General features: G+C 34.9%; 1 protein-coding gene across 29 annotated transcripts in view; it reads left to right on the forward strand.

Moving 5' to 3' along the window:
- The window catches only part of LOC100524732 (protein FAM170A), a 689,565-nt gene that overhangs the window by 296,091 nt on the left and 369,571 nt on the right, over nt 1-23,903 (forward strand). For 2 of the 29 annotated variants that reach the window (XM_085014405.1, XM_085014392.1), the window contains 2 exons: nt 10,308-10,358; nt 12,941-13,029. The exons of 26 other annotated variants lie outside the window; for them this stretch is intronic. The gene's annotated coding sequence lies outside the window, so the exon portion shown is untranslated. Of the gene's footprint in view, nt 1-5,193; nt 5,243-10,307; nt 10,359-12,940; nt 13,030-23,903 lie in introns of all 29 variants that reach the window. One more of the 29 variants, XM_085014386.1, reaches the window with a different exon arrangement.

Genomic DNA, 23,903 nt, shown 5'->3' on the forward strand with positions numbered 1-23,903 from the left:
ACAATGATCCATGATTCTATTTGACCATTTTAAAACATTTTGATGTTTTTTAACAAACTTTCCAAATGGCAAATTCTAGTTAAAGTTCTTCTGAACTCTACGTAACTTGAAATGCTTCAGAGGGCCCCTGAAGCATCTCAAAAAGAAACATATTAAGCTAACTGGGATTACTTTACAGGTAAATCAGGAAACATTGTCAAATAAAATATATGGTATATATGGATAAAGTTTATTCTACATCTATAGACAGTTAACCTCTCATTATCAGGATTTTGCCATCCTCATGTCCATATAACATGTAAGAGTCTACTGCTAAATCAAGGAATTAAAAATGGGTAAACAGTAGCTAAATTAAACAGGACTATGGGAAATCCAAGATGGCTACTTGGCTTTCCTGGCTCCCTGGGAAACATAATTCTTATTTGATGGATTAAAACTTTTACTGGCTATAGGATTGATGCCCTCACAAAAATGGTGAAAAATATGTTTTCCATTTAGTGTATACTTTCTATAATCTCCAATAATCAAAACACCTGTTTCACTGGACAAATCATATAAACCTTATTTTTTTTTCCTCACATGCTTCAGAAAATTATCACTGTTGCTGTCACCCTCAGTCATCAGGCAAGATCAACAAAACTAAACTAAAAACTGCTAAATATTTTGTAACTTTTTTTTGACATATCGCTGGCTTTTGATCTTTATTTTTCACATATAAAAACCTTTCAAGTTACTTAATGAATTACAACAATTTGGTAATTTGTACCTGTGGGTAAATTTAAAACATTTTTCTTTTTTCTCTGCCTGGTCCCTCCAAAAATTGGAGACCTCTGTGTTCTGCAGTCCTATTAGGTAAATAAAAACTGTCTCTTATATCTGCTCTGACCCTGGCCATAAATGTGGATTTTCTTCTAAGGTTACTGAGTTTAGTGTTTACTGTCTAAAAACTCACCCTCAAATATTTCTTTGCTGCTATGCTATATAACTGTAAAGCTTAATTGAATTATTAAAAAAAATTCTAAGCATGTTTTTGAAGTTGATTGCTATAAGCTATGTTTGGGTAAATATCAGATGCCCTATGATAACCAGAGGCTATGTGGACTGGTAAAGGTATCACTCGAAAAACTGTCTCCAACCTAGATAAAACATTTCTTTTCAGGTATTCTTAAGTGCCTCATGCACAAAGAAATTTAAAAATTAACTATTAAACTTATATCTCTCTTAAGAAGGGCCTTGCATTAGACTGGTCTATAAAGAGAACTACTAACTCAATATTCACCTTAAAATAAGTTTCAAATGAAAAAGAAAAAAAACACCAATGCCAGGACAAAGACTACCTCAGAAGTAAGACAGCTATCCCAAGATTGCCAGACCTGACCTTATGGTTACTTTTATTGGCTTCTTTTCATTTTAGGCACAAATTAAATGTTTTCTATCATGGGCACAATCCTATGTGAATTTTAAAAATCAACCCAATTATTGGATTGATAGTTACCAATGATTAGTACTTCTGATTTACTTTGGTGGGTTTCTTCCCTCCATGGACCTTATTAGTCAGCCCTTTGGTAATTTTATTCTAGGAAAAATATAATTCTGTCAAGGCCACTATTAACATTACTATGGACAAAGCCAGTATATAATTTCCTTTAAAGATAAGGAACAGACAAAGCCAGATTAATTGGGATATACTGGGCTACATGTGGTAAGACTTTTTAACTTGAATTCCTATTTATAACTTTTACTAATACTACCAGCTATACTGTTTTCTATTAACTGTTTTTACAAAATTGCTATATCTTACATTACCATATGTATAACTAAGTCTCTGAAATAATAAACAGTTCCACATGAAATTGGCTTAGCTCTCGATATGAGAAAATGCAGCAAAAGAGAATCTTTTCCTGGACTGTAATAGACTGGTAATACAGGTGGCCCATAGACTTTTGGCTGCTGTTGTTAAGGACCAGTCCGGTAATAGCACATTGTGTGATCTGTTGACAAAATTTTTGCCAGACCTGAGAATGAACATTCCTGGCACCATGGGACAAAATAGTCATGAAATACCTCCCAAGACTATGGTCAATTTTATGACATTGGGGATACCTGTAAACTGGAGATGGGCACTTGCCATCTGCTTCTACATGGATTAGATCATGAACTGCTGCAGCTTCTGATCATCAAACTCCCCTGAAAGGAATTCAGGGTGGAGATCAGGAACAAGGCACTTTGTGCTCTGGAAAACTGAAAGAATGGGCTTTCTGGTAGTTAGATATTTTCAAGTAAAAATTTTTATGATCCCAAAGTCTTACAACTTCTTACATCTAGGAAAACACTAAGATCATTAACAGTAATAACTGCTTTAACCTTAGGAGAAAAATAAATTAAAAGACAAAATGGAATAGCTATGGTTCAGACTTCCAAGATAATACCAGGAAATGCTTGTATTGCTAAGAATTTAAGGTTTATACATACTTGATGCCACCAGCCATTCTCAAAGCAACATGAGCTGGCCTCTGGGATCTGTGACGTTACACTTTCAAGATTTCCTCTTATAAAAACATAAAGATAAAAACATACAATGACTAATAGCTCTTGTTATTTATAAGCCAATACCACATTAATGGTAAAAATCTACTTAGATAAAACTAGAAAACTAACTACCTGGCTACAAGTCTCCCCACATTGCCAGGTCCAAATTGAGTTTCAAGCCTATTCAAAAAATGAGATTTCTTTTGTCTATTAACATTCTAACTCTCACCTTTTCAATTATTTCTGACTGGGTCTCTTATACCTACATTAAATACATAACGACGTTAAGTGGCTTCATTACATTACAATAATTCCCCTATTGATCTTTGGCCGTGACTTTTAATCTGCTTGTTAAGTTTGTTTCTTCTATAATACAACAAAGTCTCCAAATGATAATTCAATGGGGATATAAACCAGTCAACATCCGAACAACACTGGAACAAGCTGACCCATGGAGCCACATTTCCCTCTTCAAAAAAGCCCTGACAGAAATTAAGCAGAGGGAACCAATAAGTTTTTCGAAGTCTGTGAGTCAGTACCTGTTCTTCAAAGAAGTTCATTGTGTCCTTTTTTAGATTCTATGTGTAAGTGATGGCATATGATGTTGGTGTCTCACCATCTGGCTAACCTCACTTAGAATGACAATTTCTAGGTTCATCCATGTTGGTAAAAATGCCGTTATTTCTTTCCTTTTGATGGCTAAATAATATTCCATTGTGTATATGTACCATGTCTTCTTGATCCACTCCTTTCGATAGACATTTAGGTTGTTTCCATGTCTTGGCTATTGTATATAGTGCTGCAGTGAGCATCAGAGTACAGGTGTCTTTTCAAATCATGGTGTTCTCTGAATAGATGCCCTGGAGTAGGTGTGCTGGATAAAATGGTAATTCTATTTTTAGTTTTCTGAGGAATCTCCATACTGTTTCCCACAGTGGTTGCACCAGTTTACTTTCCCACCAACAATGTAAGAGGGTTCCTTTTTCTCCATATACCCACTCTGACACTTACTGTTTGAAACTTTTTGATGATGGCCATTCTCGCTGGTGTAAGGTGGTACCTCATGGTGGTTTTGATTTGCATTTCTCTAATAACGAGTGATGTTGAACATATTTGCATATTTTTTTGGGCCATCTGTATGTCTTCTTTGGAGAATTGTCTGTTTAGATCTCCTGCCCATTTTTTGATGAGGTGGTTTGTTTTTCGGCCTTGAGGTGCAGAAGGTGTGTATAAATGTTGGAGATTAATCCCTTGTCAGTCACTTCATTTGCAAATATTTTCTCCCATTCTGTGGGTTGTCTTTTTGTTTTGTTTAGGGTTTCCTATGCTGTGCAGAAACTTTTAAGTTTAATGAAGTCCCATTTGTTTATTTTTGTTTTTACCATCATTACTCCTCTAGGAGGTGGATCTGAGAAGATGTTGTGGTTTATGTTGGAGAGTGTTTGGCCTATATTTTTGTCTAAGAGTTTTGTACTATCTGGTCTTATATTTAGGTCTTTAATCCATTTTGAGTTGATTTTTGTGTATAGTGTTAGGGAATGTTCTAAATTTATTCTTTTATATGAGGCTGTCCAATTTTCCAAGCACCACTGATTAAATGGGCTGTCTTTTCTCCTTTGTATATTCTTGCCTCCTTTGTCATAGATTAGTTGGCTATACGTGCATGGGTTTAATTCTGGGCTTTGTATCCTGTTCCACTGATCTATATTCCTGTCTTTGTGCCAGTACCATACAATTTTGATGACTGTAGCTTTGTAGTATAGTCTGAAGTCTGGGAGCCTGATTCCTCCAGCTCCATTTTTCTTTTTCAGGATGTCTTTGACTATTCTGGGTCTTTTGCGCTTCCAAATAAGTTTTAAAATATTTTGTTCTAGTTCTTTGCAAAATGTCCTTGGTAATTCGATAGGGATTGCATTGAATCTGTAGATTGTCTTGGGCAATATAGCCAGTTTGGTAATATTGATTCTTCCAATCCAAGAGCATGGTATGTCTTTCCATCTATATGTGTCCTCTTTGATTTCTTTCATCAGTGTCTTAAAGTTTTCACAGTACAGGTCTTTTGTCTCTTTAGGTAGGTTTACTCCTAGGTATTTTATTCTTTTGGATGGGATGGTAAACAGGGTCATTTCCCTAATTTCTCCTTCTGATCTTTCATTGTTAGTATATAGAAATGCCACCAATTTCTGTGTATTAATTTTGTATCCTGTGACTTTGCCAAATTCATGGATGAGCTCTACCAGTTTTCTGGTAGAGTCTTTAGGATTCTCTAGGTATAGTCTCATGTCATCTGCAAATAGTGATAGTTTTACTTCTTCCTTTCCAACTTGGATTCCTTTTTCCTCTTTTACTTCTCTGATTGCTGTGGCTAGGACTTCTAAAACTATGTTGAAGAGTAGTAGTGAGAGTGGACACCCATGTTTTCTTCCTGATCTCAGTGGGAATTCTTTCAGCTTTTCACTATTGAGAATGATGTTAGCTCTAGGTTTGTCATATATGGCCTTTATTATGTTGAGGTAGGTTCCCTCTATGCCCACTTTCTGAAGGGTTTTTATCAGAAATGAGTGTTGGATTTTGTCAAAGGCTTTTTCTGCGTCTATTGAGAGGATTATAAGGTTTTTATTCTTCAGTTTGTTAATGTGGTGTATCACACTGATTGATTTGCAGATGTTGAAGAATTCTTGCATCCCTAGGATAAATCCCACTTGATCATGAGGTACAGTCCTTTTAATATATTGTTGGATTTGGTTTGCTAGTATTTTGTTGAGAATTATTGCATCTATGTTCATTGTTGAAATTGGCCTGAATTTTCTTTTTTTGTGTGTTATCTTTGTCTGGTTTTGGTATCAGGGTGATGATGGCCTCATAGAATTTATATATATATAGGTATGTATGTATATCTATATATATATATATAGATAGATATATAAAATGAATGACTATGAAAAGAAGACCAAACATCTTATTTTTTAGAATATTGAATTGATTGTTTGGATTTAATTTAATTCTGCTTGAATATTTTATTTAGGCTTAAAATTGATGCCTGTTTATTTGTGGTCATCTTCCTTGTTGCTAGTTTATTTTTCTACCAGTGTTTAGGAACAGATTATTCTGATAATTGGTACAACGTGAAATATCTGTGTCTTAAATATATTTGATTCTAATAGGGTAGATTTTACTTTCAATCTCAAAAGGATAAAATTAACTATAAACTTGGTTAAATATAGAGTTTTGCAAACCATTTTAAGTATTTATTATTTCATTCTTTTTAGGGCAAATTAATATATCTATTTTACACTATTACCTCTTTCATTTTGAAAGCTTACATTTATTTTGAATACTTGTCTATCTTCTACCAGTATACTTGAGGATCAGTATTTGACCTAGACTTAAAAGGTGAATTGGTACACTGTGTCATTATTTCACATTGTGTTTTACAAATACAGCTTTTAGCATAAAGTCAAAGAAAGCTTAAATAAGCTTTAGCCTACAAATAAAGCTTTTAGCATATAATCAAATAGTTCCTGATTTCCAACATTTTGCATTCAATGATTTATCAAAAGAGTAGTTTTTATACTTACATATTTATATTTAGAATCTAATGTCAAAATTTTCTTAAATCTTTTCATCAGTCTGTTGTAGAGATTTGGTCTTTAATCTTCATCTCTTCATATTTTTAGAGCAGAATATCATAGCATTGATTAGCCACCATTGTGTAACATGACTATGTACTAACCAAAATGATTCTATCTTGTACAAATTCTTGGTTTCAAATTGACTTTCAGCCAAGAATAAAATTAAGAATATTCATGGAGTCCTATCCCAGGGTGAAGGCTCTATTTTTCATACCTTAAGACTTAGGGTTGAAAGTAGTGAGGCAAATCTCCCTGCTGGTCAAGATCAATAGAAAATAATGTGATAGAATTTGAGATCTAGAAATATACACTCCAATGCTATGAGCATCTATGAGCATAGAATTGACTTTACACATTAGAAAAATAGCTTGTTGGTGTTATTTCAGGCACCGCAAAATCCTGCTTTCCCAAAATAGTAACAGTCTTCTTTTCATTCCTTAGAGAATCACCAGAGAGATAGTGGGTCAAAATACAAGACATAATGTTTTCCTAAGATTTAAATATAATGTACAGCTTCTGTGTTCTCTGCCCTTGCTTAGTTTGATTCATTGTTCATTTTATTATGTTGTTATTAACACAGTCCGTAGCCACTGCTCTTGCCTCTCCTCCCACATCATCTTGATGTGATTTCTTCCACTCATAAATTCAGAGACTCTACAGACAGATATTTCCCAAAGGAACAAAGATATATATGGCTTTCTAAAAGGAACAGACATTATGATGTCTGCCTATTGACTTTTACAAGAAAAATCATTTTGTCTATTAAAAAATTGCTTCTCAATCCAGTGTTAATAATTTGTCATGTTCTGTGTCTCTGTTGAAATGTAGTAACTATGTCCTTTCTTTGATAAGTTATATTGACTAATGTGATTCATGACTCACAGATTGTAAACTTAGGAAAAAAATGGTATAGATTGATTACTTTTTTCAGAAAAATTAAAACTGTAGTTTTAAAGAAGTTAGCAATTAGAAAAAAAATGCCAAATAACACTATCCCCTCTTTTTTTTCTTTATCATATAAATTTAGGGCTTGGTCATATTTAACACTATTTTTTTATAATAATCCATGGAAATATTGTTTTTTGTGATGAAGATTTTACTTATAAATCACTTGAGCCGTTATTGAGAAGCCTTGGGTAATCTTTGGTGAACAGTTAGACTTAAAAAATTTGTATTATACCTGACATTCCTAAGACCTATGTCCTCTTTCTTTGCCACAATGAGGTCATCCCTTTGTTTTTTACCTCACCTACCTAGTGCATTTCCTCTCATATTTCCTCTGCTAATGCCTATTTTACCCCAGGGTCATGACTTGACTCTTCATCCTGCCTTTGACCTTGTCATCATATTCCTATGTTCATCTGCTCTTCTCTGGTTGTCTGGAGATTTTTCACTCCTCAGTGGCAGAGTTCTTCAAGTAAGTGTGAACTGGAGTTTGGCACTAGCCATCTGTCTCTACATGGATTAATCATGAACCACTGCAGCTGCTGACCCACAACACCCCCAAGCAGAGCTCAGTGTGGAGACCAGGAGTGAGGCACTCTGTGCTCTGGGAAAAGTGGAAGAGCAGGTCTTCAGATAATTAGATATTTTTAGGAGAAGATTTTATTATCCCACTTCTTGCATCTCCTCATAACTAGAAAAACAACTAAAACCCTTCATGGTGGTGTCTGCTCCTTGTGACTAGTAGTAACCTCCCACTGGTAGTAATGAGGCTAGTGGCAAGCTGTAAAGTATGCGTATAGCTGTATGCATCTCCCCTTCACCTTTATCACTCATATCTTGATATTTTCCCTTTTATCTTTGGGAACTATCTGAAATACTGCCTCCTGATCTGCAATAAAGTGGACAAAACAAAAGACGTCTTTGTCATCAGTTAATGCAGTCACTCCTTAGGGTGGGCCAGTGAGCCCTGGGTAATTCAGGAAAGAATACCGGCCCCCAGCTGAGATGCGCATCAAAGCAGTGATTCCAGTAAGCCCAGAGCTTTATATCTTCCCATAGAAACTAATTTTCTGTAAATCTTTTTCTGTAAATCTGGTTATTTGTAAATCTTTTGTTCCTACTACCTTTCCTTTGTTGCAAAAATTCATATATTCTAGCTTCCCCACTCTCCTCGCAGGAGCAGTTTCTCATGGCTATCTGAGATGCTGTCTCCCAGGTTTAAGTCCTAATTTCACCCCAAATAAAACAACTCTCAACTTTCAGGTTGCACATTTTTTTAAATTTGACATTAGGCACTGTTAACACTTTGAATCAGACAATTCTTTGCTGAGTGGGAGGAGGGGAGCTGCCTTATCCTTGTAGACATTAACAAGGCATTGGATCACTGGAGACTGTTCTGACATTTATAGTGGTTTGTTATTTTTTATAAGACAGTGCTTGAAATGAAGTTATGTCACTTAGGTGATAGGATATCAGAATATATATCTGAGTGTATATATTAAGATATATATATATGTATGATCAGAATATTATCCTTTAAGGGAATATCTTAATTGCTCTAAAGTAATGAGATGAAGCATCAAAACACATTACATACTGAAGACATATATCCAAGTTTAAAAGCTTGTGATTTTCAAATAAACTCTAGCTTTCTCTGGATATAAATTGTTTGATATGTCAAGAAGTTAACATTGTGAAAACTATCACTCTGTAAATGTCAAAGGTAACAGTAATATAGCTGTTAAAAATAAACTTTATTAAACTATGTTAAACTGGGGTTGCTGAGGCGTGGGCCAGCTGCAACAGCTCCGATTAGACCCCCTAGCCTGGGAACCTCCATATGCCGCGGGTGTGGCCCTAAAAAGACAAAAGATAAAAAAAAAAAAAAAAAAAAGAGAGAGAGAGCAAGAGATAATCATCAACAAATCAAAAGCAATATTTTATTATGAAATAAACCTACAGGAAACCAAATTATGAACAAAAGCGTCAAGAAATAAATTCTCTAAGAAGACAAAATAAAGGTATGAGAAACACATCAAACAAGTATAATTAGTAATTTCATAAAAATAAAAGATAAGTATTATTGATAAAGCAAAAGTGGATTACCACTAAAAAGAAAAAATTGAGATCTTGAAATTTTAAAATTTGGTGGCAAATGTAAAGTTTTCAATTACATAAACTTCAATAGAAGGGTTAAATAGTATAATAAAAGAAATTAGAGAAATTATTGAGCCAGAAGGTTGATCTAGGGAAATACACTTAAGTGTCAGCTACAAGTTTTGTGATACAAGTTTTGAAAAAAAAAAAGAGGAATAAAAGGGACAAAAGAATCAAAGACTTAATGAAATGAAGCATTCTAAAGCTTAAAGAAAACATATTGGAAGGATTCACACTAATCAAAAAAGAGTAACAAAATATTTTTCACCATGAGAGTGAATTTGTAAATAAGTTCTGAAAATATTTTCAGGAGTCTAAGAAATAATAGCAGATCTTATAAGCAAAATCAGAAAAGGATCAGAATAGTTTCAGTCTTTTTGATATGACTAGATCCTAAGAAAAAATTAGTAAATCCAATATATTTTTAAAAAGGGTATAAAAAACCCAGATAACTCTAAATAATCATTCAAATATAGTGTAAAAAACAAAATAGTCAAGGGCAAAATAAATGCAAGTACCTTCATAGTGGTAGTATATGTAATTTTTTTTGTTAAAAAGGATACTTTACTAGAAAAATAGAGAAGTTGACAAGCATACAAAACACAAGAAAAGAGAGAGAGAATTAAAAAAAAAATAAAGCCAACAAACCAAAACCCATGGGAAAGAAATAAAAAGAGGTAAGAATAGAGAGTAAAAAGCAAATGTAAAATATGACTATAAATCATGTAATCACAATAACTGGGTATGGATAAAAATCCTTCCATTAAACTTCAGAGATTCCCTATGCATTTGAAATGAGACATAACAAAAACCAAAATGACTCATGGGATTTTAAAATAATGACATAGAAAAATGTAGACAAGATCGATGTTCACAAAGTGATTATTTAGGGGAATATTAGTAGTGATATAATAAGAAAATCATCTCTACACCAGAATATACAAAAAGAACTAAGACTCCTTTCACAATATTACCTAATTCCTAAAACACTAATATCCTTAGTAAGTAATACCCTTAATGAGAAATATGTGGTTTTTATTTTAGAAATTTGCTGAAACTACTGAAGTGTACAAGAAAGGATTAAAAATGATGAAGGTAATTATAATTCTACTTATTGTGAGGATTGAATATGTCTCCCTAATTTGATTTGTAACTTCAAAACAGATATCAGCTCTAGCAAAAGTCTTTAATGGGCATCAACATGCTAATTCTTAATTTGATGTTGAAGGAAATATATCCAAGAAAGTAGAAAGATATTCTCTCCCAGATTAAAACATACTCTATAATGTTATAGTAGGTTGGTGCTTGCCTAGGATCTGAATATTTTTTCTTGTTTTGTCTGACTCAGGTTGAGGTCCCTAGGATACAGACTCAGGCAGAGTTTAGTCGCAGGTTGTGTATTTGGGAATGACCTTGAGACCAAAACTTAAGGACGGTGAGGGAATGAAACAGAATTGGACAAAAGTTGAACTGTGATGCAGATCTAACCACTGCCTCTGTTCACACCATGGAGAATTATGGAGGTGGTGTGGTTCTTCAGAGTTGTCCTGACCTAGACCTAGGCAGTGATAGTCTCCATACTCTCAGTGAACTGGTCATTGGATATAGACTCTCAGATAGGGCATGTCCATAGATGAGGCTGCTTTCTGTGGTGAGGTAACCTCCGAAGGGACTGACTTACTACTCACTCTCTTAAGGTGGTAAAGTACTTCCTTGAAGCAGTGTCTGAAAGGTACATCATAATATCTCCATGGAGTGTAAGTGACATATTTGTCAAAATTCTAGCAGGTCGTTTTCTTCTTCACCAGAAAGAATGAAAGCCTTGACCCATGAAGGTTTGTTCAAAGTGTCTTCTTCTTAATACTTTCGACTTTGTATGAAAACATAACTCATAGCTCATGTTTGGGTTTTAAAATATTTAGATATGTGACCATGTCAGAGAATAAACGCAGTGTGTTCCATTGTAATAAACTCTGCAGTCTCTCTTTTTAAATTGCTTTGTTATATTCACAAAATTAACATATGTCCAATGAAGAAAATTAACAAATGACTCAAATGAATACAGAAAAGCCGTAACAGAGAAAGTAAAATTAATTCTTATACCAATCAACAGGTACATTTTTCTAGGCTAGTTTCATCTGTTTATCATGTCTCCCTATTTTTTGATTAGTATTACCTGTCAATAAATAGTTTATATAGCATGTTTTAAACTTCTGTCCTGAAAATATTATAAAGAATTATACTGTATTGAAATAACTATCTAGTGTTAGAAATTTATTTTATTATTTTTCAATTTTAAATTTACAAATGAAATAAATAATTGTATACATATTTGTAATATGTCACATTATTTGATTTATTATGAATGAAACACCTTTGTCTTGTTTTTAAGTGGTGTGCTCAGGAATTGCTTAATTTCATATTTTAAGTGTAAGAAACCCAAAGTAGACGAGTGCTCAACTGAAGAAGAGTGAGGTTGTACACAGTCAGAGTGAGAGTCAAACAGAAGTGACATAAACCATAGACCCTTGGCTGTTTAACTGAAAACTCTAAAGGCAGCTGTGTATGAACTTTAATGGCAAATAGCATGAACATAGGAAGAAATAAATGAATTTTAATAAAAATGAACTTAATAATTCTATGATTTTCTGGAAGATGATTTCTTCAGACTTCCATTTTTTCCTCATAACATTGAGTAAATCAATGCAAGCCAGGGGGAAAAAAAAAAAAAAAAAAAAACAACTATCCAGAGATTTTTAAGATCTGCTAGAGTTTTATAGTTACAATGGAATTGAATGGGAATACCTAGCATAAAACTTTGTCTAGAATCAAAATTCAACACTAACATTTTGTGAAAGGGATTTCTCTTACATTGAAGAAATTAGAAGGACGACCTCATGATCTAGACTGAATTTTAAATAGCTAAAAATCTAAAACAAACAAACAAAAATTTGTCAAAAATTTAATCAACTGTGACTAAAGCAAAACAAAAATCTGAAATCATTAGAAATTTATTTCTTATAGGCCTTAACTTTTGTTCTAATTCTATGAAAATTATGCAGATTACAGGTATATTATTAAAGCATAATGATTGTTGAAATGATAAAATTGAAGTTTTCCTGTACAATTTTAAGTATGTATTACCTTTACTTTTGCACTAATATAAAAGAAAAAAATTCTGTTTTCTTTTAATTATAGCAGTGCAGGATTCAAAACTCCTTTTCCTTTATTCCTACCATTATTCCTCACATCTGGTATGGATTAAACAACTCTAGGGCTCTGATCTTGCTAAACAGAAATCTGACAGCCAATTCTTCTCTGAATTCCTAATTTCTAAAAAGGAGAGAAAAATACTCAACTTACTCCAACATTTTAGCAGTCTTTACACTTAAATGTCACATTTTTCCTGGTGTTTACTTAAATTAACTATCACACAACAGAGATGGTCAGAGTCCAATTGTAACAGTCCTTCTAGAGCAGGCACATAAAAACCAGTAGGATAGAAACAACTTGATACAGAAATGAAACTTGGATAGAGATAAAAGGAATTGGGTTTTATTTATATCTCTAGGTAACATTATAATGGGTTTTTAAATTTTGTTTCAGTAAGTAATCTATTGGTTTTACCTAAATATTGGTGATTGTCGTTACAGTGTAAAATCTATTTCTCCTTATAGAAATAACTTGAGTTGATAAAAATTAAAACGTTCTGCCTCAATAGTGATGTGACATGGTTTATAAAGGGGAATCACTGTTCATTCAGAAGGTGAGTTGCATACTTGCGCTGTTTCTGAAAACGAATTATTGCTAAGCTGTTAGTAAAAACCTAGTTAACAGGAGTGGAAGAGAGGAGTAGCTGCTGCTCACAGGTTTCTCTTGTGACTTTTGGCAATGACGTTGGAAAATTAAGGCAGCCAATGTGTTCTTGTTAATCGTCCTTGTTATTTCTTCAGAAAATCTCCTCATAACTATTGTGGTTTCCCTTGTACTGTGTGTAATGTACAGTTTTTTCCAGGTCTCACTCTTCCTTTGGGATCCATGGGTTGGTGTTCTTGTTAATTTTGGCTTACTTGAGGTGACATCTGACAAGTATTGAACCTAAACATTTTATTATGGTAAAGGGCTCTGTGCGGCTCTTTAATTCAAATTTACCAATCCACTCATTTTATTCTTCATGTCTATTTCCCAAGATTCTTTTATCTTCATCCCACAGGTTTGTAATGGGGCAGTATAATTTAGTTTCTCAAAAGCATTGAGCCTGTCATCTTTTCTGCCCAGTCCTTGGATCTAATCACAGAGAACAAATGCGAAAAAGGCTTAGTTCTAGCTTAGCCTCTTTCACTTACCTGTGTCACTGTGATCAAGTCTTCTGAACCTGTGGTTCCTGGTGAGGTACACAGTGAAAAGCCATGTGGGAGACTTCATGATTCTTTACCAAAGAAGAGACTGACCAGTGCTTACAGTTTTTTATGTTGTCTTTTTGCTTATCATTTTAATGGAACAAATAGGAACACTCAGTTTTATCTTACACCAAAAACTTAAATTTGGGTTTTTTAAAATATTATTTTATTTATTTATTTTTATTACTCAATGAATTTATTACATTTATGCTTGTGCAAAGATCATCACAATCCAATTTTATAGGATTTCCATCCCACAAACGCACCATATCCTCCCACCCCCCAAACTGTCTCCTTTAGAAACCATAAGTTTTTTAAAATCTGTGAGTCAGTATCTGTTCTGCAAAGTAGCTCATTTTGTCCATTTATCAGATTCCACATGTCAGTGAAAACATTTGATGTTGGTGTCTCATTGTATGACTGACTTCACTTAGCATGATAATTTCTAGGTTCATCCATATTGCAAAAAATACTGGTATTTCATTCCTTTTAATGGCTGAGTAATATTCCATTGTGTATAGGTACCACATCTTCTTGATCCACTCCTCTGTCGATGGACATTTAGGTTGCTTCCATGTCTTGGCTATTTTATATAGTGTTGCAGTGAGCATTGGAGTACAGGTATCTTTTTGAATCATGGTTTTCTCTGAATAGATGCCCTGGAGTAGGTTTGCTGGACCAAATGGTAATTCTATTTTTAGTTTTCTGAAGAATCTCCATACTGTTTTCCACAGTGGTTGCACCAAATTACATTCCCACCAACAATGTAAGAGGGCTCCTTTTTCTCCATATACCCACTCTGGCACTGACTGTTGTTGTGGTTTATGTTGGAGAGTGTTTGGCCTATGTTTTCCTCTAAGAGTTTTATAGTGTCTGGTCTGTCTTTTATACTTTGTATATTCTTGTCTCCTTTGTCATGGATTAGTTGGCTGTACGTGCATGGGTTTAATTCTGGGCTTTGTATCCTGTTCCACTGATCTATATTCCTGTCTTTGTGCCAGTACCATACGATTTTGATGACTATAGCTTTGTAGTATAGTCTGAAGTCTGGGAGCCTGATTCCTCCAGCTCCATTTTTCTTTTTCAGGATATCTTTGGCTCTTCTGGATCTTTTTTGCTTCCAAATAAGTTTTAAAATATTTTGTTCTAGTTCTGTGCAAAATATCCATGGTAAATTGATAGAGATTGCATTGAATCTGTAGATTGCCTTGGGTAGTATAGCCAGTTTGGTAATATTGATTCTTCCAATCCAAGAGCATGGTATGTCTTTCCATCTATATGTGTCCTCTTTGATTTCTTTCATCAGTGTCTTAAAGTTTTCAGAGTACAGGTCTTTTGTCTCTTTAGATAGGTTTACTCCTAGGTATTTTATTCTTTTGGATGGGATGGTAAATGGGATCATTTCCCTAATTTCTCCTTCTGATCTTTCATTGTTAGTATATAGAAATGCCACCAATTTCTGTGTATTAATTTTGTATCCTGTGACTTTGCCAAATTCATGGATGAGCTCTACCAGTTTTCTGGTAGAGTCTTTAGGATTCTCTAGGTATAGTCTCATGTCATCTGCAAATAGTGATAGTTTTACTTCTTCCTTTCCAACTTGGATTCCTTTTTCCTCTTTTACTTCTCTGATTGCTGTGGCTAGGACTTCTAAAACTATGTTGAAGAGTAGTAGTGAGAGTGGACACCCATGTTTTCTTCCTGATCTCAGTGGGAACTCTTTCAGCTTTTCACTGTTGAGAATGATGTTAGCTCTAGGTTTGTCATATATGGCCTTTATTATGTTGAGGTAGGTTCTCTCTATGCCTACTTTATGAAGGGTTTTTATCAGAAATGGGTGTTGGAGAGAAGATCATATGGTTTTTATTCTTCAGTTTGTTAATGTGGTATATCACACTGATTGATTTGTGGATACTGAAGATCCCTTGCATCCCTGGGATAAATCCCACTTGACCATGATGTACAATCCTTTTAATGTATTACTGGATGTGGTTTGCTAGTATTTTGTTGAGGATTTTTACATCAATGTTCATCAGTGAAATTGGCCTGTACTTTTCTTTTTGTGTGTTATCTTTGTCTGGTTTTGGTACCAGGGTGATGGTGGCCTAATAGAATGAGTTTGAGAGTATCCCTTCCTCTGCAATATTTTGGAATAGTTTCAGAAGGATAGGTATTATCTCTTCTCTAAATGTTTGATAGAATTCTCCTGTGAAGCCATCTGGTCCTGGACCTTTGTTTGTTGGAAGTTTTTTAATCAGAGTTGCAATTTCAGTACTTGTGATTGATCCATTCATCTTTTCCGTTTCATCTTGGTTTAGTCTTGGAAGATTGTACTTTTCTAAGAATTTGTCCATTTCTTCTAGGTTTTCCATTTTATTGGCATATAGTTGCATATAGTAGTCTCATGATCCTTTGTATTTCTGTGATGTCTGTTGTTACTTATCCTTTTTCGTTTCTAGTTTTATTGATTTGAGTCCTCTCTCTTTTTTTCTTGGTAAGTCTGGCTAAGGGTTTATTTTGTTGATCTTTTCAAAGAACCAGCTTTTTGTTTCATTAATCTTTTCTATGGTTTTCTTTGTTTCTAGTTCATTGATTTCTGCTCTGATCTTTATGATTTCTTTCCTTCTGCTAACTTTAGGTCTTGTCTGTTCTTCTCTGTTGAGCTGCTTGAGATGTAATGTTAGCTTGTTTATTTGAGCTTTTTCTTGTTTCCTGAGGTGGGCTTGTATTGCTATAAACTTTCCTCTTAGAATGGCTTTTGCTGCATCCCATAGGTTTTGGAGTGTCGTATCTTTGTTGTCATTTGCTTCTATGTATTTTTAATTTCCTCTTTGATTTCTTCAGTGATCCATTTGTTGTTTAGTAGCATGTTGTTTAGTCTCCACATGTTTGTGCTTTTTGCAGTTTGTTGTTGTTGTTGTTGTTGTTGATTCCTAGTCATATAGCACTGTGGTTGGAAAACATGCTTGATATGATTTCAAATCTTAAATTTACTGAGGTTTGATTTGTAGCCCAGGATGTGATCAATCTTAGAGAATGTTCCATGTGCACTTGAAAAGAATGCATATTCTGATGCTTTTGGATAGAATGTCCTATAAATATCTGTTTAAGTCCATCTGGTCTAATGCTTCATTTAGGGCCTGTGTTTCCTTATTGATTTTCTGTCTGGTTGATCTGTCCATTGCTGTAAGTAGGGTGTTAAAGTCCTCCACTATGATTGTGTTATTGTCAATTTGTCCTTTTAAGGTTGTTAGCAGTTGCCTTATATATTGTGAACCTATGGTGGGTGTGTAGATATTTAAAATTGTTATATCTTCTTCTTGGATTGATCCATTGTTCATTATGTAGTGTCCTTCTTTGTCCCTTAAAATATTCTTCATTTTAAAGTCTATTTTGTCTGATGTGAGTATGGCTACTCCAGCTTTCTTTTGACTCCCATTTGCATGAAATACTTTCTTCCATCCTCTCACTTGCAATTAGTACGTGTCCCAAGATGTGAAGTGGGTCTCTTGAAGACAGCATATATATGGATCTTGTTTTCATATCAATTCCTCCAGTCTATGTCTTTTGTTTGGGGCATTTAGTCCATTAACATTTAAGGTAATTATTGATATGTATGGTCTTATTGTCATTTTATTAATTGCTTTGGATTTTTTTGTTGTTGCTCTTTTTTCTTTCCTTCTCTTGTTCTCTCCTGTTCTGGTTTGATGACTGTCTTTAGTGTTGTATTTGAGTTGATTTTTATTATTTGTTTGGGTATCAATTTTAGGTTTTTGGTTTTCAGTTACTCTCAAGCTTTGATATGAGTCTATATATATATGAGATTGTTTTAAGTTGTTGGTCTCTTAATTGCAAGTGCATTTCCAGTGTCCTGTGTTTATACCCTCCTCTTCTCATGATTTCTGATTTTGCTGGCATGATTGTGTGTGGATGATTTCATATCTTTACTGTAGATTGGTGAGCCTTGTCATTTGTGGCATTTTTGTTTCCTGTTGCAGCCTTTTCTTTTCTGCCTAGAGAAGTTCCTTTAGTATTTGTTGTAAAGCTGGTTTAGTGTTGCTGAATTCTCCTAGCTTTTGCTTATCCGTGAAGCTTTTGATTTCTCCTTCAAATCAGCCTTACTGAGTAAAGTAATCTTGGTTGGAGGTGTTTTCCTTCATCACGTTCAGGATATCATGCCACTCCCTTCATTTTTTCATTTTTATAGGTTTTTGGTGTGGTGACTTTTTTACAGATTAATGGTGTTGTAGCTTCTCTTACTTCTGGAGTCCGCCCCCCTTATGGCTGAAGTTGGTATGGGGAGGGCTTGCTGTAGGCCTCCTGATGGGAGGGACTGGTGCATGCCCCCTGGTAGGTGGAGCTGATTCTAAACCCTCTGGTGGGTGGGGCTTTGTCTCTGGATGGGATTAGAGGTGGCTGTGTGTGTGTGTGGGGGGTGTCTCTTTAGGCAGCCTGTTTATAGATGGGCAGGTCTGTGATTCCACCTGGATTGTTGTTGGGCCTGGGGCTTCTCAGCACTGATGGTTGGGGCCAGATTTTCCCAAAATGGCCACCTCCAGAGAATGGCACAGCTGCTGAATATTCCCAAAAGCTTTCCTTCCAATGTCTTTTCCCCACAGCAAGTCACATTCACCCCTGTTTTCCCAGGATGTCATCCAAGAACTGCAATCAGGTTTGACCCAGATTCCTATGGAGACTTTGCTTTGCCCTGGCACCCAGTGCACTGTGAAAGTCTGTGCACAACTTTTAAGAATGGGGTTCTCCATTTCCCCCAGTCCTGTGGAGCAACTTTTAAGAATGGGGTTCTCCATTTCCCCCAGTCCTGTGGAGCAACTTTTAAGAATGGGGTTCTCCATTTCCCCCAGTCCTGTGGAGCTCCTATGCACAAGCCCCGCTGGCCTTCAATGCCAGATGCTCTGGATGCTCTCCCAGTGCTAGATCCCCACACATGGGAGTTTGATGTTGTGCTCAGAACTCTCCTGTAGGTGAGCCTCTGTGAACCAGTTCTAGTCTGTGGGGCTTCCCACCTGGAGGTCTGGGGTTGTTTATATCATGTAATCACCTTCCTACTTCTTGATGTGGCCTCCTTTTTATCTTCTGGTATAGGATATCTTTTTGAAAGTTTCTAGTCCATTTGGTTGAAGATTGCTCAACATTTAGTTGTAAATTTTGTTATTTTTAGGAGAGAAGTTGAGCTTCAGTCCTTCTATTCCACCATCTTAACCCCCAAATTTTGTTTTTGATAAATATTTTTTATTACTTTGAGGGCAGCCTTTATGATAGCTATCATAAATCTCCTTGCTTTTGCAAGGCCACTGGAAAATGGTAATATCCCCAAGATAAATTAGTCTTTTACGTAAGACTTAGAGATCTCATCGTTCCTATCATTTCCCAGCAGAGAACACTGCACTAAAATGGGGCAGTTGGCATGAGTTTTGAAAGATAATGGAAAGCAACAGGGAAGAGTGAATAAGCCCAGGGCTAACAATAGTGGGAAGCTGCTCTGCTCCATAGGCATGAAGGGGCTGGAGGGGGAAGCTATTGGGTAGTTGTGTAGGGTTCATAGCCTTTGATAGAAACACTTATAATGCTTGCACTGACAACTAGCTCTCTCAGCAAGAAGGGAGCTGGGGGAGTAAGTACCCTGACAGCTCTCCTCTCCCACCCTTTGATTTCTGTCTAGGAACTCAATGTTCAAATGTAACTAAAGGTAAAGGGTAAAAGTCTTTTTGTGTTTGTCCAGAGGGAACAACTTCCTGGGGCACAAAACAAGGTCAAGAATATTGGAAGGGGGACATAAAGGAATAAATGGCGAATGCCCAATACATCTGCAAAAGAAACTCTTAAACCTGAAGATGTCAGAGTTCCTTTCTGCTCTGCTACTCTGCCTGTCTCTTACCTGTAGCTTTTTGCCAATGTCAAATATATTTATGCAATTTTATATGGTCTTATTTTAGTATATTAATTATGACATCATTTCCATAGTGCTTTATTTAAAATATGTTTTGGAGTTCTTTTATTCTTTGCAACTTTTTTTTTTTTTTAGAATTGATATATACTGGTGTAAATGAGAATATCACACTAACATTTTAAATGATGCACAAAACTAATCCACTAAGTTGGAATTTAGGATTGTTAAAGCTTTTCTTTAAGTCAGAGAGTAAACTGGGATCTGAATGATTCACCTGTAGAATTAAGAATTATGTCATTATTTTCTTTGTTTCTGTAAATATATAGATTGGAGTAAGGTAGGGGCTGAGTTTAAATTCTGGGAATTTTAAGAAATATTTATTCATTTGTTTATTTTAAAAAATATAATGCCATGGAAACATATAGCATGGAATGTCTGGGGAATGGATAGGGATATTTTTATCTCCCATCTTGGATGAGTTTCTGTGAGAAATGGCTTTAATTCCAGTGACTTTCTGAAAAATGACCCAAATTAGTCAATATTATTGGAAATTGTATCAAGGAATATGTTCATTAATTTTAATAGTTTTTTTTTTTTCCTACATTGTGTCCAATGTGTCATCTACTTTACTGGTATCTAGTGCTAGAATATATTTGTAAATTGTCATAATGTTTTGATTTATTAATTTCTTTCCCCATATTTATTCATCATGTTTCTTTTATTTGGATTTGAGTACCATTACTTTTCCATCATCTTGAGTTGAATTTCAGGGTTATTTACTTTCATCCCTATGTAATCACCGGAAACATTAAGGACATGCATTTTTAAAAATATGCTTTGTATACATCACACTTATTTGTGTGTGTGTGTGTTTTGAATCTAATTATAATCTTATAATTATTCATTATGTCTAGATAGTCTACGGTTGTTGGATTTTCCCCAGATATTTATTTCATTTGTCTTTAATAGTTTTCTTTATTATCTGTCTCTTTACTTTGTTTTCCTATCATATAATATTTCAGATTTCACATTTTCCTTAAATTCAGTGTTGTGCTGGCAGTGGTGGATAAAATACCTTGTTTAAAATTATTTTTTAATTGCTAAATTAACTTCTAAGTATTTTTAAAAACTATATGTTGCAAGACATTTTACTTTTCCTCCTCCTCCTACTTTTTCTCCTTCTTTCCTCTTTTCCCTCTTTCTAAAAACAGTTCCACAGTTCCTATTTATATTGTTGTTATTCATTTTTGATCAGAAGCAAAAAGGTTCTAGACAAGCTATCTGCCTGAAAATAACATATAAGTGTTTTTCCTGATCTCTGCGTATTTACCTGTGTCCTATTAGAATCTGAGAACTTCAGTGAAGAATGTTTACTGTATAGTCATGATTCAGACATTTAGCTGCCTATAAGGGGAGAGAAGCACCTATGGATATTGTTAACAGCAGTCTGTGAAATTTTTCTTTGTTTTTCTCTAAATTCTATCAAAACTGTTTGAACATTTCTACTTCTTTCTGTCCACAAAGTGGTAGACGTGTGCCTTTGTCTCACTTTGAGGTGAGGTTACAATGAAAATTAAATTTAAAAATTTTTAATATACTTTCCAGCCCAGAGTTTTCTTGTGGTTGCTGCTATAATTTTGATATATAAAGTATTTACAGTTACCTACTCTCCACCTGTTCATTACTGTTACTTTCTTCTTTAGGAATATAAGTCAATAAGCAAAAATGATGATGTGTAGTCCAATAGTCTTTCCTTTCATCCTTTTGTCACACTAGTTATTCCTAATGACATAGATTGAAGAGATATCATCTCATGTCTTCTGTACACCACACACATAATTCTGGTTACTTCACACTGGAGGCAGGATCTTTTGAACCCATGTATGGTCTTTTGGGATTTCTTCCCAAAAATTTCATTATGTCTCTGAGTAAAGGAGTTCTCTACCATTTCTACTGTCCTCTTCAATTTGTTCCAAACTCAACTAGTATATATGTGCTGAAGCTGTGGCAGTCCCTATTTCAGTTTTTTTTTCACTTCTTATTCTTTAATTTTATTGTTTAAATGAGTAAAATTTTACAAACATGCATACATACTAATTTTTTAATTATTTCTCATCTTCTAATTTTTAAATTCAGCAGCTTCATGGATGATCATTCTCTTAAAAATTTACCTTTTACTGTTTCTGTTAAAAAATAAACCTAATAAATTTTAGCAATGCATTCAAATCTGTGTTTTATAATACTCTGGTATTAGCAAGCTCAAGAAATATATCTTAGTATTCCAGCTTATGTTTATAAGAAATTGAATTGGTTGGGGTCGTAGCTTTAAATCTGAGAAATTAAACAGGGAAAAAATAATAATAGACACAAAAAAGTAATGCATTTACACTTACTCTAATTTTGGAAACTTGAAAAACTATAGGGTCAAATTATAGGATTAAAAAATAGTAATGAATTTAATTTGGGGAATAAATTTTTTTTTCTGTTTGGTAAATTTATCTCTGGACTGACACAAGTGTATACACACATGCACACACATCTATTTATAAACATGTTTATGTTTGTATGTATAAATACATAAATATATATTTACCTATGTATAAAACAATGAGCCAAACATTCCATTTTCTCATTAGACATAGTAGCAAACAGCAGTATTTATTCCAAGCTATTAACAAGAGCATTTTGCTACATTACTGTCTAATTAAAATGGGAAAATTGGGCCAATTACATTTCTGATTAGTGTAGCAGATCCCATTGGATATTTTGTATATAGAGAAAATGTTGTTGAACCCAAGTTTGTATGCTCCATGCACATTAAGGCCAAACAAACCAAAATGTGGAAGTTTAGAGAAGAGAAAGGTTTATTGCAACGGCCAAGCAAGGAGTACAGGTGGCTCATACTCAAAAGATTAAACTCCACAATGGTTTTCAGGGAAGAATATTTAAAGATAATATTGGGGTGAGGGCTGTAGGGTGTGTGATTTCCTTCTGATTGTTTGGTGGTGAGGTAACAGGTTAGTGTTCCAGCAATCTTGTGCTTAACCTGAATTTATCATCCTCCACTTAGGTGCCGGCCTTAGTTCCTATAGAAGAACCCAAAGATATGTATCAGAATGTTATGTATAGTCCTTGATGAGGAACTAGGACCTTCCTTTATCATTGCAGTATTGTTTTTTGACTGCTTTTCCTTTGTTTCTGCACTCCCTCACTTCCCTAATTAGTAACTGTTTGAATCTGCCCTTTTTTAACTCTAGGGAGGTCTAGGAGGCTGACACCTTTTCCCTACAAACAAGAAATGGGGACACACACAAAAGAATTTTGGGACCCTAGAAGGGTCCCACAGAGCTCTGCTCCCTTTCAAGAATATGGGCCTAAAGAAAGGGTAATAGTACAATGCTTAAATATATAGGGATTTCCTGGCTCTTTCAAACTAATTACTCTCTCAGTCTTAATTGTCCATATGGCTGTTACTTTCAAGTCAGAAATTCCCTCAGAACTGATAGAGTAGGCACAGGTAGTTTTAGAATTCCCAGTAGAGGCTCATAGACAGAGAGGGAAATCTAGGGCACTTTGCGAGATCACTGTAAGTTAATACATTGCTCAAAAAAGCCGTCAGAACAAGGCAGGCTTGCTTGACTAGTGGAAGTGTGAAAGTTGCCTAAGGTCATTGGGTTGGGGATGGGATGAAGCCTGCATTCAGATTCAGAGCAAGGGCAGGAGTTTGAGGACCCCCCTTCTGCTGATTTGAATATGCACCTTACTGGATACCAGAAAGGAAGAGGCAGGCTTTTCCAACCCTCACTCCCCTTGGATGATAAAACTGTAGTCCACCAGATCCTTGGAGCAGAGCTTTGTGCCTGCCCACCCACTTGCTTCTCTCGCAAGTGTCCTATCTTAATAAATCTATTTCTTACCTATCACTTTGTCTCTCACTGAATTCCTTCTGCACAGAAATATGAAGAACCTGAACCTCAGTGAGTTCAGACACAGGATGAGTGATTCTAAATTAAAGCCATGGGTTCAAGTCCCAATCTGGGTTTAGGCTGGGTTAGAGTCCCGGCACACAGGGTCAAGTCGTAATCTTTGTTAAGGTTAGGTTCAGGCCATTAAATGCTGTCAGTTTCAGAACCATGGTCCAGTTCAGTGGGAATTTTAACTGAAACTTCATGATTTGTTTCTATTGGACCTAGATATTAAGGCCCATTAAATATGTGGCTATCTGCTATATCAGGTTTCCCAATATTATGACTCAGGAAACTTACTTTTTCAGCATTATTCAGTCTGTATTGTTTTGTCACTTCTTTCTGTGAGATTTTTGAACATTGA

This window comes from Sus scrofa, chromosome 2 (assembly GCF_054392235.1).
Source record: "Sus scrofa isolate SSC_HxYL_T2T_F1_AM1 chromosome 2, Sscrofa_HxYL_maternal_Yorkshire_Landrace_v2.0, whole genome shotgun sequence".
NCBI classification, from domain to species: Eukaryota; Metazoa; Chordata; class Mammalia; order Artiodactyla; family Suidae; genus Sus; species Sus scrofa.